Genomic DNA, 16,610 nt, shown 5'->3' with positions numbered 1-16,610 from the left:
TTCTACCATGTTCGACATCAAATCATTTAATCACATGGCTAGAATCGTACCAATTCGGGAAGTAGAAGTGAAGACCCTGGATCTAGTTTCTACCATCCAGGCTGCGAGGAGTTTTGTATTCATTATCTATGTAGGCTCATCATAAACAGATGGCTGCGTCCATACTGTGTCTACAAAAGTCTATAAAATGATGTACTGCAAGATCATTCCTGTATCAGAGTAGTTAGTTCATTAGTTAAAGTTTTGAATCTGAGTATGGGAATGCCTACCTCAGTGATGATATATTCTTATCCATGTATTTTGTGTTGAAAATTGCAGGTTCCAACCAGGCCATCCACAAGGTAATCCTTGAAATGATAAAGCGCTTCACCCTTCCTAGAATTACAAAACCCTATTCTATTTCAGGCTTCGCACTTTAGGGGGCAATCTGTTACACTAAAAAATGTCACCTTGACTACTTACAGTTAGTATGGCTCAAATCAACAGTCATGCTACCCTCTTAGGCAAGTCTATGCCTCTGTTATCCATCTCAAACTCAAAATAGAGAGAAAGTCTTGTTAAAATCATGTTTATCTCTGGGGTCGCAGGTTCTCTCTAGTCTTACCTGCGGGGACGCGGACCTTGTTCACAAAAACTGCGTCCATGGACGCTCTGTATGTAAAGGGACAGGTGCGTCCCTCTGTAAAAGACAAAATGCGCGAGTTTTATCTTGAAAAAGTTACTTGTGGTTACTTCTAGAACATTCTAGAGGTCGGTTTGATGAAATGGATTCGCCTCCAGTTGGTTCATGTATCTCTATTAAGGGGAGTCTTATCCCATCAATAAGGGAGCTATCCCACCCAAAGAGGGGGATGATCCCATTGATGGTGGACCAGAATAACCTCTTTACAGCACTATAAATAAAGGCATTGAGCCAGGAGGAGAGGAGGTTGGAGCTATACATTTTCTTTGGGTAAATGCTGCAGGATTTAGGTCTTCCATTAGAGCCTTTGTGAGGAGAGATTGTCTTCACTTGATTCTACTTGGGAGAGGGTGAGCTTTGTCAAAGAAGAGGAAAACCCTTGATGGACCCTGGGAGGAACTTGCACAACACCAAGGCCAGGTTGTAAGAGTTTCTTGTTTCGTTATTAATACAAACTGGTTTATTTTTCTCAATAGCTTATGTTAATGAGTTATTTCATGTGTTCCTTGGTCTGCATGTTGGATATATGTTTTATTATATGAAATGCAAGTGCTTGGTAATTGTTTGATTGTTTGTGGTTGCAGGAATTGACTTGAAGGAGGAGCTCATCCGGATCGTCAAGAACGGACTTCAACAACAGCGTTTTGGAATAAGGTAAACCTAAACACTTGTATTTTTCATGTTATAAAAGGTGTATTTAGAGAATCTGAAAATCGAACTACTGTCGCGCCCTCGTCAGGATGCCGGGCCATTACCGCAACCCATCGTATCAGCTTTGGCTGCTGAGGACCCAGAATATCAACAGTGAGTTGCTGAGGGATCAGCAATGGAATTCTCTCCAAGGCAAAGCTCACGACTATAGGCCCATATCCAAAGGTCTTTAGTCGTCCGTTCCTTGCCTTGGTTAGTTGGCTCTTCATATGAGCCGACACAGCTTCACACCAGTTGAAAATGGTGCCTTGGTAACAGTCAATTGCCATCCGCATTTGGGATCCGGAAGCAATGTGTAAAGCGGCCGCGCCGCAAATTCTGGTAACCGTGAACGCTATGACTTTGAGTTCCGGCAGAGTGATGTGTTTTATCTCTATGCCTTTTGAATGGTGAGCTCCCGGTGTGCACCAAGTCTCGCGGAGACTATCAAGGGATTGGCCACCCGGCCTAGTCCCCGCAAGGTTGAGTTGCTCACCCCTGTTTGGCAAGCCAGTGAGAAAGTATACATCCGAGGGCTCTATCTCGAGCTGGTGCCCTCCTATGTAAAAGCATTGTTCCTGTACGTTCCATCGCTCAACCAGCCATTCCAAGAATCTTACCTGGCCCCTCATGCCCGGTATGGTCCAATATTTGTATAAACCGCATGCTCTTAGGGCATCCAGAGAAGGTTGATGATTTATTGCAACTTCATCTTCCTCTACGTGCTCTCTTTCTCTCCAGTCTAACATGATTAGTGCCTGCATATCAAAAAATAGCATTAGAAATTAATTTGGGAATTTTTGGTGGTTTTTTGAGAGAGTTGGGGTTTTGAAATGCGCGTTCCTCAGAGGACGCACCCCGGCTTTGTTGCACAGGGCGCCCGGACGCAGCTGGCCTGAAGGCGGGCTGCGTCTTCCGACCGTTTTCCCGTAAGAGAAAAAGTCGGGGGACGCAGGTCACCCGAAGGGCACCTGCGTCCGCCGAGAGGCGCATTCCAAAACCAAAACCCCCCCAAAAAATAAAACCAAAGCCTAAAAATTGATTCTAAACGGATAGAAATGCAGAGTAGGATGTGTAAAATACCTGGATGAAACGGCGTTCGATTCCAGCGGTCAGATTTTCCGCAGCAACCACGGGAAGTTTTCTTGTCAAAAGCCCTTTTTTCAACCTCAACAGTGAAACGGTAAAAATGACATGGTAAAAGCTCTTTTTATAGGTTTTTTGGATGAATTAGTTCATTTTTTACCATGAAAAGATATTTTTGAATGTATTTTTGCCTATTTTAAACAGGTATGAGTAATGGGTCGCTTTTGTGCAGGACAAAGGGATTTCGAGGGAAATTGTAAATTTTTCACAAACAAAATTGCAGAGTCATCTTTTAAGCCCTTTTCTGACTCCTAAAAAATGAAAAGATTGCCGAGTGTTTCTTTTTCACTCGTTAAAACGGAATTAAAAGACGGTCCCCTTTTAGCTCTTTTCTGACCGCAAAATCAGGAAAAGATTGCCGGGTTTTTGTCGTTTCGAACTCGATAAGGAAATAAAACGACGTGTCCTTGATCGCTTTTTACTTTTCAGATTAACGACACTAATATGAAAGTACTCCTTGGTCGCAAGATCAAGCGGTTCCCCCAGGTATTATTTTATACTTTTTCGGGCTTGAGGGACACAAATATACGAAAAAGTTCAACGTGGAGTCTCCTTTAGTTTTTTCAGACTCTCTAAAAATGAAAAACGCCGAGTTTCTCCTATACTGGGCTCGTTAAATTTTTACAGTAGAGGACCTGTTCAATTACAAACAGGAACGAACCACTCCTTCCTAGGGTTCGAATTTAAACTAGGTTGGACTCGTCCGAAGGACGAGCTTACAATCAAGCATATGTTATCCTCCTCAAGCTTGTTAAAAATAAAGAGGTACTTGCCAGAAATGGTGGGGGAAAAAGAGAAGAATGAACCTATTTGTCACTTTTTTGTCTCAGAGAAACTTTATTACCGCTCTTGAACACGACACTTGTTATTCACCTGGGTTGGGAAATTTTTCACCTCACAGTTGACCACGTCACTTTGAAAGTCTTTAACCGGGTTTCGGGGATTAACTTTGAGTTATTCGTCACCAAGCCATCTGTTGTGTCGTTATGTGTTCAAGAGGTCTGCAAATAACAAACTTTCATCTGCAAAATACTTGTCATCCATTTGACCATCCCTGAGTCGGTCCTTACAGCAACATTTCTTCAACTTGAACAATGATTTCGTGTTGCGGGCTTGCCTGCAACGGGTCGCTTTCTATCGACATCGACACATTATCTAGAAAGATGACCTAGGAATCGACAGTACCTTGAAGTCTGCATGCATCAATGGCAGGTTTCTCGCCTTTGACGTCAGTTTACATCATTGACTTTCGATCAGAGGATTCCGTGAAGTGTTCGACATCAAAACATCTATTCACATTTCGCGGGTTGTGCTTGGTACTTTGAGGACCATTGACATTACTGGTGGTTTCTCTCACGCTTGTTAACAGTTTACATCATTGACTGGTAATCAAGTGGTTTCTACCATGTTCGACATCAAATCATTTAATCACATGGCTAGAATCGTACCAATTCGGGAAGTAGAAGTGAAGACCCTGGATCTAGTTTCTACCATCCAGGCTGCGAGGAGTTTTGTATTCATTATCTATGTAGGCTCATCATAAACAGATGGCTGCGTCCATACTGTGTCTACAAAAGTCTATAAAATGATGTACTGCAAGATCATTCCTGTATCAGAGTAGTTAGTTCATTAGTTAAAGTTTTGAATCTGAGTATGGGAATGCCTACCTCAGTGATGATATATTCTTATCCATGTATTTTGTGTTGAAAATTGCAGGTTCCAACCAGGCCATCCACAAGGTAATCCTTGAAATGATAAAGCGCTTCACCCTTCCTAGAATTACAAAACCCTATTCTATTTCAGGCTTCGCACTTTAGGGGGCAATCTGTTACACTAAAAAATGTCACCTTGACTACTTACAGTTAGTATGGCTCAAATCAACAGTCATGCTACCCTCTTAGGCAAGTCTATGCCTCTGTTATCCATCTCAAACTCAAAATAGAGAGAAAGTCTTGTTAAAATCATGTTTATCTCTGGGGTCGCAGGTTCTCTCTAGTCTTACCTGCGGGGACGCGGACCTTGTTCACAAAAACTGCGTCCATGGACGCTCTGTATGTAAAGGGACAGGTGCGTCCCTCTGTAAAAGACAAAATGCGCGAGTTTTATCTTGAAAAAGTTACTTGTGGTTACTTCTAGAACATTCTAGAGGTCGGTTTGATGAAATGGATTCGCCTCCAGTTGGTTCATGTATCTCTATTAAGGGGAGTCTTATCCCATCAATAAGGGAGCTATCCCACCCAAAGAGGGGGATGATCCCATTGATGGTGGACCAGAATAACCTCTTTACAGCACTATAAATAAAGGCATTGAGCCAGGAGGAGAGGAGGTTGGAGCTATACATTTTCTTTGGGTAAATGCTGCAGGATTTAGGTCTTCCATTAGAGCCTTTGTGAGGAGAGATTGTCTTCACTTGATTCTACTTGGGAGAGGGTGAGCTTTGTCAAAGAAGAGGAAAACCCTTGATGGACCCTGGGAGGAACTTGCACAACACCAAGGCCAGGTTGTAAGAGTTTCTTGTTTCGTTATTAATACAAACTGGTTTATTTTTCTCAATAGCTTATGTTAATGAGTTATTTCATGTGTTCCTTGGTCTGCATGTTGGATATATGTTTTATTATATGAAATGCAAGTGCTTGGTAATTGTTTGATTGTTTGTGGTTGCAGGAATTGACTTGAAGGAGGAGCTCATCCGGATCGTCAAGAACGGACTTCAACAACAGCGTTTTGGAATAAGGTAAACCTAAACACTTGTAGTTTTCATGTTATAAAAGGTGTATTTAGAGAAAGATCACTCCTTTTTGTCTTGTTTGTCATTAGAATGTCTTAGACTTCTAGGAAGGTCAGTCGTGTCCGCACCCTTGACAGTTTCCGTGTGACAGTATGTCCATGCTAATGGTGGCGTCCATGTCGAGCTGCAGTGCTGCTGAGTGATGAGTGTGCTCTTGGTGTATCATAGCTTCACCCTCGCATGACAATGTGTACAGACTCTTCGATGGTCTTGGTGTTCACTTGGTGTTGCATATACATGTATCTTCTTCGCTGGTACTTGGCATGCTTCATGTGTTCATCCATTCACGAACAAGTCTCCTAGCATGCACTCCTTGTTCATCTCGTTCGTCGTCGTGCCATGTATCATCCATGTACCTATATCTGTAATCACTCATGACGAGACGACATCAAATCCATAAATCCCCTAGTCTACCATGATACATCATATTTTGCTTTTGGGTGCAGGTGACCGGGAGAGAAGACAAGGCTCTGAAACCATGCAGAGCACATTTCAGGCCAGGATGCAAGGCTTCAGAACACTGTCAAGAAAAACTGCGTAGAGGTCACTGAGAGGCTGGGTTGAGCAGTCCGAGACAGCAGTGACATCTACAGGATCTAGCTCAGCCGAGAGGCAGAACTAGGTAAATTTTTTGGGGAAGGTAGTGCGGGCAATAGGAGGCACTGGCAGTGAAAACTATGCAGATTTTCAGAGGAGGCCGGGAGCGGGCTACGGGAGCTTGCTTGCCCAAACTGCGCAGATCTGGGGGGCAGTCATGCAGGACATGTTTGCGCAGTTTCCTGGCTAAGCAGGGTGTCAGGCAACTGGTGGATAGTCCAAGAAAATTACGCAACTTTCAAGAGGAGCAGTTGGCCGACTGGCAAGGGGACTCACTCGCAAAACTGCGCAATTTTCAGAGACAATGCAGTGACAGGAAATGGCTACCTGTCCCTCTTGTTTGCTCAATTTCTTCAGTCATTGCAGGCAGGCAGGCTAATATATTCTACGCAATTTTTGGGAGGAGTGAAGCACAAGGTGATTGCCTAGTCAAATGTTTTGGTTGATCAGTGGGAAGCTTGATGGATAGGTTTGCGGGAAGCGTAGATTAAGATGGCTTCTTGGGCAACTTCTAAGATGTTTTGGGTGACAGTCAACCAGGTTAATTCCAGGATTGCGGAGTGCAGACTGCCTGGGAGGCAGCCTCAAGCTTTGCGTAATTATGGGCAACAATGCTTGGTCACTAAGGGTTGAGACTGCACAGTGCAGCTCAGTGGAGGTCCAGCTGATGGAGGGTGGTTCAGTCGATAGATCTTCAGAAAAATGGTTAAGTGTGTGAGCGAATGAACTCATGTATACATGACCTTGCGAACACAAACTCAACATGACTCGACGACAAGACACCTCAAACTAACAAGATAACATATACTCAGTGTGACTGACCAAAGGGTGCGAGCGACAAGTGTGACACTTGAGATAGATCGTTGAACGACTGTGACGACACTTGCATGACATTGAATACAACTTTGTGTGAGAGTGTGACTGATGTTTACATAGCAAACACAACTTGTACACACGAAGACGGACATTGAACACAACCAGAACAAGACTGCAAGCATGACATTGTAACCAACATGCTAAAAGACGACCCATGAACGATCAAGTAAAGAGGGTGCAAAGACTCGACATGAGCTCATGGGATGACCTCGAGTGTTTGCAAACATCAAGGAAAAAACCAAGGAAGGCTCCAAAATTGGATGTAGGCCAAAATTTTGGTGTTGCAGCCGTTACAATATGTTCCTGATCCAATCCTCTTTGCTTGTATCCTTAAGCATTAGTTCTATGTAGCATTCAACACATGGGGTCCAAAATATGGTTATATGTCTCTATTTAACATCATACCAGCAAAATCTTATTTAAAGGCATCATCTATGATGATCTAAACAACATGAGTGAACCCCACCTCCATGACAATCTCATCCAAAAGTTGAAATAACTTGTTTGCATTTTTCACCCTATTATATGCATCTACTAATTTCAAAAACTTAGTTCCTTGTATGCAAGAAAATATATATATATATATATATATATATATATATATATATATATATATATATGGTACTTTCCATCACTTCATCCATCCAATATGGCAATACAACCCATTTTGGTCCATGACTCTTAAAACTCTTCTTGTCATGTATGGACACAACTTCTTTCTACAAGAGATCCCCTCAAGTCATTCATACTAAGGCCTTTGGATCCCTCACAGAAAAAAGGAATGGAATCCAACATAAGATGGTAATAAGCTGAACAAGAAGCATTGAATGAGATATATGCATCATACCACTATCTAGCCATGTATTCAAAGGTAGATTCCTTGTATTTCTTTTTCCAATGGTTATCTAAGGTGGTTGAGAGGCACTATTAGGGGTGAAGAATGGTGAAAAACCCCTTGTATGTTCTTCCTTTATAAAGCAATTGAGTCTGTAACATTAGGCTGATTTTCATGAATGGGAGGAACATATCAAAAGAGGGCCCTGATAGTAACAAACAAGTTAGAGAAAGAACCTTCAACACTAGGATTAGTTTGGGATCCTATCTATCTCCTTCATATTTAATCCTCTTCATATTGTCTTCTTTAATTTTGTCAAGAAGGTTTAACGATTCCACTTTATTATCCCTAATGTCCTTAGAATCACATGGGATAACTTCACTTTTTTCACCGACCAAATCTTCTTTTAGCATATGGATTTCCCCAACTCTAGCTTTTATGTGTTTCTTGCCATATTTGCAATAAATATTTTTATCAACAGTCCACATAGATCCATATATAGTATTTCATCTTGGGGGCCATGGTAAATACAAACAAATCTACAAATGCAAAAAAAAAGCCTATCTTAATTTTTTTTCTTCCAAACAAAAATACTTCATATCAATGTTTTAAAACTCCAACTCCGACTCTGACTTGGCCAAGGATCGACTTCGACTCCGACTCCGACTCGATATCGACTTAGCTGGCTCGATTTCAATGACTCAGTCGTTGTAAAAAATACATTAAATATTTATTTTTTATAAAAACACATAATTTTAAAGATTTTCATTTATGTTTCCAAACACACAGCATTAGAATATAGATAGAAGACAACATATGATCAAAGTAGGCTCATGAATATATCCATTATATCAAAATGGCACCCAGTGCACTGTCCAATACATACACGATGATGATATAGAGATAAGAAAAAAAAAAAAAACACATAACCAAGGAGGCTAGAAATGGCCTCTACAACAAAAGTCTGTGACCAGTACTACTGGCTACTGCTAGAGTTGCCAATATCATCTGGCTCAGTGTTACTTGGGAGCAGGAGCGAAAACGGGAGCAGGAGCGACATTTTCAGAAACTCCCGGTTTGGGAGCGAATCCCGGAGGATTTCGACAACCAATGTCACTAACATCAAGGTACATAGAGGGATTGGTGCTCTTGATTAAATACGAGTTCCATACCCTAATACATGAAAAATTCAATGGAAACATTGCAATCCCCCAATCTTGAAATCCTGAAAAACTGATAAGTCAGCTAGATTTTGAATGAAATCTAAAATTCTACTTTCTCCATATGAAATCCAATGAGGTCGGAACCACTCTCAAACATCCTGAGTCATTTCATGGTAATGTTAAAAATTTAAGTAAAAGGATGAAAATGAAGATTAAGGAGAATGTCACTTTTACTTTAAGAATTTAACATTACCATGAATAGCATATCAATACTAGGGATCAGAGTCAGACAGGGAAACCCATGAGTCAGACAGGGAAGCCCAGGGAGTCCCCAAAAATGAAATTTCAAAAAAAATGTCATTAAAGTGACTTGATCGGCTGCTGTTACCGAGCCGGCCAAGTCGTTAGCCAACTCGGTCGGCTCGGTAACAACCTCGCCGGCCGGTCCGGATCAAAGGCCGAGTCAACCCGGTTGGGCTATGACTTGGACCAACTCGGCCGAATCGGAGTCGAAACGGCTGGTTTTTAAAACATTTCTTCATATTTACAATTTTATGAGGAAGAAGAGATTCCTCAAAGATTGTAGGTGGGGTGTAGCCTCCAGAGTTAGATAACAAATAAACCACAAGCTACCCACAAAGAATGTGAAACAAGCTCCAAGATCACTCCGGATTGCAACTCTTAAATGTTTCTCTACGAACTCCAAATGCTCACAAGTACTTAGTGAGAGAGGTGTGAAGCAAATAGAGGGGTTGTCCTTATATAACAATGTGTTTTAGGGTTTAGTGGCCCAGGTAGGGTATTTTTAGGGTATTTTAAAAGGTATTGTCGAAATATTATATATTTTGGAGTAAAATTTGGTGAATTTTTTATCCTTCAGAATGCAGGTTTCTGTGATTCATGATTTATACAGTGTCTTCTGGATAAATCACATAGTTGTTTATCGTTGTTGTTTAAATCTGTTTTTGACTGTATATATGGATTCAACACCCTGAAAAACCCCTAGGGCACTCAGATTGTGGAGAGTTCACAACTTAAAATTGTGGTTCCAACAACTTCCTGCCAAATTCTAGGCAAATTTGACTAGAAAATATGCCAGAAAAACTTCCAAAATGTATAATAAGTAGACTAGGCATTTTTAAAATTTTTAATTGGTGGATCCTTGTTGCAGACATAGTCAGTTTAGTTTGGTATGGAATGGGTTGAACTAAACAGTTTGTTATGGAATGAAACTAGTCGCCGAACCTGTTCAATGGGCAATTCAAGGGTTTTAGGGTTAAATCGATCAAACTAGTCGGTTCTAGTTCGAATTTTAAATTTTTTTAATTGGTGGATCCTTGTCGCAGACATAGTCAATCTAGTCTGGTATGGAATGGGTTGAACTAACCAGTTTGTTATGGAATGAAACTAGTCGCCGAACCTGTTCAATGGGCAATTCAAGGGTTTTAGGGTTAAATCGATCAAACTAGTCAGTTCTAGTTCGAATTTTAAATTTTTTTAATTGGTGGATCCTTGTCGCAGACATAGTCAGTCTAGTTTGGTATGGAATGGGTTGAACTAACCAGTTGTTATAGAATGAAACTAGTCGCCGAACCTGTTCAATGGGCAATTCAAGGGTTTTAGGGTTAAATCGATCAAACTAGTCAGTTCTAGTTCGAATTTTAAATTTTTTTAATTGGTGGATCCTTGTCGCAGACATAGTCAGTCTAGTTTGGTATGGAATGGGTTGAACTAACCAGTTGTTATAGAATGAAACTAGTCGCCGAACCTGTTCAATGGGCAATTCAAGGGTTTTAGGGTTAAATCGATCAAACTAGTCAGTTCTAGTTCGAATTTTGGTTTGGTGTGTTTTTAAAATGATGGTTCAAGAAGACATGAAAGACATTGAGTATGTTTTAGAGCAAGTTGCGATAACAATGATGAAGATTAGTAAAGAAGAGCTTGACGAGTGGAATGCGAGGATTATTGCAACGATAAGAAGCTTAACGATCAAAGCTGACCCCCAATGGGAAGTGCAAAAGAGTAAATGGTTGTCTGGAGAAAAAGGAAAAAAAGGAGAAAGAATAGCATTGAATGGGTGATTTTCACAGGATGTTCACATTCAATTCACTGGGGAAGTTAAATGTACGAGTATCCTGGCGTAGCTGGAGATTCTGCATTGTAACCCAAAAATATTCCATTTCATTTTGTTTACGTTTTATTTGTTTTGGCCAAAATTATTTGTAAGAAAGGGATCACAACAAAGAGGCTCATGCAAAAAAATCCTAAAGATTCTAAATGTCAACCAAATTCTAATGATGTAATTAATCCAAAAGACATTTATCTAAATTTTAAAGAAGTTGTTTTGATCCCATGTTGCAGCTGGTAAATGGCAGGCTTGTTGACGTGGTCAACTACAATAAGCAGATTTCGTGGAGGATAAGAGCCTATATAAAAAGAAAAAATATCTATTAAAAAATAGCTTGGAGTAGTTAAATAGTTAGAAAGGTTGGAACAGCTCGAGGAAGAGCTGAACTTTTAGCTTGTCAGCTTTGATGGCTCAATAGCATGACAGGATTGGTGGCTCCTGAAAGAAATCACAGATCTGAGATAATTTATCCAGAAACAGGTTTATGTTAAGCTCTTTTGAAATCTGACAGTTGTAATGGATACCAAGTTTGTGTATTTCCAATTCTGTTGTGCATTCTGGGAATGCAGAAATACAGGTTATTGTGTTTACTTATTGACCTGTCAGCTGCCTGCACCAATTAGCTTCTATCGGTGCAATGATGCCCAGCCCTAAAGCTTCAAACACTCAATGAATTTACAACCTGATTACCTATTTGCAAAATAGAATTGTGAAACTGTGGACCAATTCGAAATAAACCAAAACAAATCCAAGACGCTCTAAAGCTTGGGGTTTCATAACAGAAAGTAACCATCAAATACAATGGCCAATTCACCTCGTTAAGATACAAGTATACGACATACAGCACTAAGGATTCGACAGGTTAAATTCAAGATATTGTGTGAAGCCTCGAACTGGTCTACCACAGCACTGCGACATCTAAATTCCTATATGCTTCATGTCTTTAGTTCATATTCCCACAGAAATTCTGATTATTACGGTCTAGACCTAAATAGGAATGTAGCTCTGAAGCTTTTCTATGATTACCAAATTATTACATCCTTGATCCTCAAGCATTCAGTATACTGCAATAATAACACCTAGCATTGGGTGGCCAGCTCGTGGAAGATAATGTGCATAAGTTTGCAGTAATGGAAGGTTATGTTTACTGTTTAAGATCACCAGTAATCCCCACAAGAACATACTCCATCCTTGAAATGATGGAATCGGTTTAAATCTCTTACAATAATTTCTCGCTCAACAATTTTAGAGATGAATTTAGTCGCATTATGGCAGTCGCCACATGCACGAAGGTTTTTGGTGATACGTATAGTAGTTCCAGGGCTTGTGTTGAGAAGCCCAAAAGCAATTGCCAGCTTCTCACTGTGGCTGCAGAGCATGTATTCCTTCACCTCCTCCTCTACATCATGCAGCACAACGTTGGTATTAGGGACATACCCTGCTGCCTCCATCTGCCCAGTCAAGGTCTCTAACATTTTATTGATTTGTGTATATTGAGGATGTGATCTGTCATCCACAAGGAATGCATGGACCTTGTTATCTACCTCAATCATGCTGCAACCCGGTGTCTTTTTCACCCCCCTGTCTTCCATTGTTCTTCTCACAATTTTTGCATCATCCCACCTACTAGCTCCTGCATAGATGTTTGACAGAAGTATATAACAACCATCATTTTTAGGATCTAAGACAGAAAGACGTTCTGCCACACGTTCTCCTAACTCAACATTATTGTGGATTCGACAGGCACTAAGCAAGGCCCCCAACACACTCGGGCCAGGTTCTAACGGCATCTTCTTAATGAAGTTTTCTGCTTCATCTAGGTATCCACAGCGCCCAAGGAGGTCAACCATGCATGCATAGTGCTCCATTCTAGGTGTGATACAATATTCTTTAACCATACAATCAAAATACTTCCATCCCTCCTCCACTAAGCCTGCATGACTGCAAGCAGACAAAATACCAACAAATGTAATATGATTTGGCTTTGTGCCTTTCTGCTGCATTTGATGAAAAAGTGCAAGGGCATCTGCAACATAGCCATGCATACCATACCCAGAAATCATTGCACTCCATGAGACCACATCTCTTTTCAACATGTTATCAAACAAATTGCGAGCAATATCTATACGCCCACATTTGGCATACATGTCTATGAGGGAATTCCCGATACAGATATTTGAATCAAATCCATTTTGAATTACATAATCATGGAACCACTTACCTTGTTGCAAGGCTCCTAAGTGGGCACACGCCTGAAGCACACTCACCATTGTCACAGGGTCTGGTTTTACCTTTGCCAATTGCATTTGATCGAAAAGTGACAAGGCCTCATTGGCATGTCCATTCTGAGCATACCCAGCAATCATTGAGTTCCAAGTTACTAAGTTGCCTTTTGACATCTTGTCAAAGATCTTCCGCGCAACCTCTACATGCCCACACTTTGCATACATATCTACCAAAGAATTCAAGACAAAGATATCTGACTCAAACCCAGTTTGAATAAGATAATAATGAATCCACTTACCCTGCTGCAAAGCTCCTTCACGAGCACATGCCTGGAGCAGACTCACCAAGGTAATTGAATCAGGCATCATACCTTCCACTAGCATTTGCTTAAAGAATGCCAAGGTCTCGTTCGCACATCTGCTTAGAGCATACCCAACAATCATGGCATTCCATGAGACGACATCTCTTTTAGGCATGCGACCAAACAACTGGTGTGCAAGCTCTAAATTCCCACACTTTGCGTATAGAGCAATAAGGGAATTCTCCACAAATATATCCAACTCCAGTCCACTTCGGATGATATAATCATGTATCCATTGACCTTGTTGTAAATCTCCTAATTGGGCACATGCCTGAAGCACATTGACCATGGTGACAGAATTAGGTTTGATGCATGTCTGTTGCATTTGAGAAAAGATCTCCAAGGCCTCAGTAGCAAGCCCATTCTGTGCATATGCACCAATCATTGCACTCCACGAAACTACATTTCTTTCAGACATTTTGTCAAATATATGGCGTGCAATCTCTACTTGGCCACATTTAGCATACATATCAATCAATGAATTCCCTACAAATACATCCAGCGTAATTCCACTACTCTTTACATAATCATGTATCTTCATGCCCTCTTGCAAATCTCCCAAATGGGCACATGCCTGGAGTACGCTCACAACTGTAACCGGGCTGGGCTTTATGCCTTCCTGTGGCATTTTATCAAAGAGTGTCAAGGCTTCATTGGCATGACCATTTTGGGAATACCCTGAAATCATTGCATTCCATGAGACCACATCTCTTTCTGGCATTTTATCAAACACTTTCCTTGCAAACTCCAAACTTCCACAGCGTGCGTACATTGTTACAAGGGAATTTCCCACAAAAACATCCCATTGAAATCCCTTCATAATTATGTGATCATGAATCTGCCTTCCTTCCTGCCGAGCTGGTAAACCAGAGCAGGCCCTCAGCACGGCACAAAAAGTAAAATTGTCTGCCTGCATACCTGCCGAACGCATTTTGTAATATACCCAAAGAGCCTCTCTGCAAAATCCATGCTTGGCATACTCTCTAATCATCACATTCCATAAGAACACTTTTGGTTTGCATATTTTGTCAAACGCTTGGTGCGCATTATCTGAATCACCGCACCTGACATACATGGTCACAAGTTTTGTTTGTACGAACTTATTTTGGTGAAATCCCGTGATGATAATGTGGGTATGAAGTTGGCTGAGAGATTTGATGTTGGAACAAGCCTGCAGCAGAGCAGCATAGGTATCGCCATCGGCATTTGGATTTTTCAATAAATTCTCTGTGTTGGCATTGTTGGGTTGGAAAATCAAGGCCTGTTCATTAACAATGGCAGCTGCAGAATGAAGATGATGAATATGAAATACATATAGATGCTTATGGTTTTTCAATTTGTATAGTTTATGGTAATGGTGTTCTAAACAACAAACCAATATTGCTGTTGCCATCACATAAGTTGACATTCACCACCACAGTATGTCTCAAAGCTTTCTAACCTTGAAACTGCATCTTGGAGTCCACTGCCCAGCTTAGAACTTAAACTAATTATATGCTTATTAAGTATCCACATTCTTGCTTTCGAACCTGTACATACAATTTTTTGTTTCGAATTCATCTCTGCTATGCCATGGATTATTCCTCTTCGAAATTTTTGGAGTGACACGATATCAGAATCGTCAGTGCGCTTATCAAAATGGCGCCAAAGACTCTAGAAAACAACTGAATTTGTCCCCGAGAACCAATAACTACGGCCTCTCACCTGTGAAGGCATTGGCAAGTTTTTTTTTGCAGTTGACGTATTTGCCACGACAATCACTGAGATTTCAGCATTGAATTGATCACACTGAGTGAGTTGCTACCAAATTTACACACTGTAGTCCAATGGAAAATCCATGCTGAAAGGTCCACCATTCCGCATTAATGCTATGGAATCATTTACTCTAGCTCACGTTTGAAATTTTGAATCGCTTCTTCTAAATGGAATCGAAAGTTTAAAATTTATTGGAAATTTTGAATAGCATCTTTTAAATGGAATCAAAAGTTTTGACTTGTAAATTTTTTTGGTTTTTATTGTTTTGGTGATTGTGGTGGGTAAAACAAACAAAGAATTAAACTAAAAGTGAATGGATTCCTCTATTTAACAAATTTGGGAATAAGATAAATGGATTTATATTGATTTTAATTTTAAATAATCACATTAAAATTATGTTTTAATTGTATAAACAAAATTAATTAAAATTAAAATTATTTAAATCATAATTTGACATTAATTTATTTTAATGACAATGATATGTTTTTTCACTATTAACTTTTATGACTCATGTTTTTTCAACTGCCAAGTAAATCTAATAGAGTATGCTTTCATTTACCTCTTTTAATAAGAGTAATAAGTTTAGTCTAGAAAAAATATTATCCTATGGAGTCTTTATATAGTTATCAAATTTTACTAAAACATAAGTAAGAGGTTTTGGGGTAAACTTATAAGATTATACATAATTTGTTCAAAGACTTCAAGTATACCATTGACAACCCCTATGTGGGTTTATATGTGGGAACTTTGAAGTAAGCATCACCCTATCTCTAATTGAAATAGTTATTCAACTTCTAATGTTTCTTCATCTTCTTTAATAGAAGAATTGCTTCTCACTCTTATAACAACATTATATTCAATCCAGTCATGTAAAGATCTCAAACAATATTTATTGTAATTGTGTACATCATCATTTGTTGTAAACAAATGTATGATCTTATTAAGTGTTGTTTTTTTGGAACAATCCACATAAGTATATATACAACACATTATCAATTTCCAGTGTTCTACAATTTGAATTATATCTCTAGCATTCATTAATGAATCACAAAAATGCTTTTAATTATTGCTTTCTCCATTGTTCCTAAGCATTGTATCAAAATCCATAATTCCTTTGATTAAGTTTCATATTTCTCTCATATGATATTTACATACATATAGAAGGTTATTCATAACATGGGGAGTTTGTTCCAAAAAACCTAAAAATATAATCCTCTCTCTCCAAAAAGAACAAATGAATTTATCTTGACAAATTTGAGAATCAATTTGCACTAACATTTTTCTCCATAAAACTCATCTTATCAAGAAGGATATATTTGGGATGTCACATTTCCTCTAGGAAGTTAATCAAAGATGACACTTA

General features: G+C 39.7%; 1 pseudogene; it reads right to left on the bottom strand.

Annotated features, from left to right (window-relative positions):
• Nucleotides 1-12,187: 12,187 nt before the first annotated feature.
• On the bottom strand, nt 12,188-15,012 carry LOC149225797 (pentatricopeptide repeat-containing protein At5g27110 pseudogene; annotated as a pseudogene).
• Between the last annotated feature and the right edge of the window lie 1,598 nt (nt 15,013-16,610).

The sequence above is a fragment of the Pinus tabuliformis genome, chromosome J, assembly GCF_031772625.1.
Source record: "Pinus tabuliformis cultivar Carrire ecotype Pingquan chromosome J, CPIR1, whole genome shotgun sequence".
In the NCBI taxonomy this organism is placed as follows: domain Eukaryota; kingdom Viridiplantae; phylum Streptophyta; class Pinopsida; order Pinales; family Pinaceae; genus Pinus; species Pinus tabuliformis.
The sequence above is the reverse complement of the archived record's forward strand: the minus strand, read 5'-3'. Positions and strand labels throughout refer to the sequence as shown.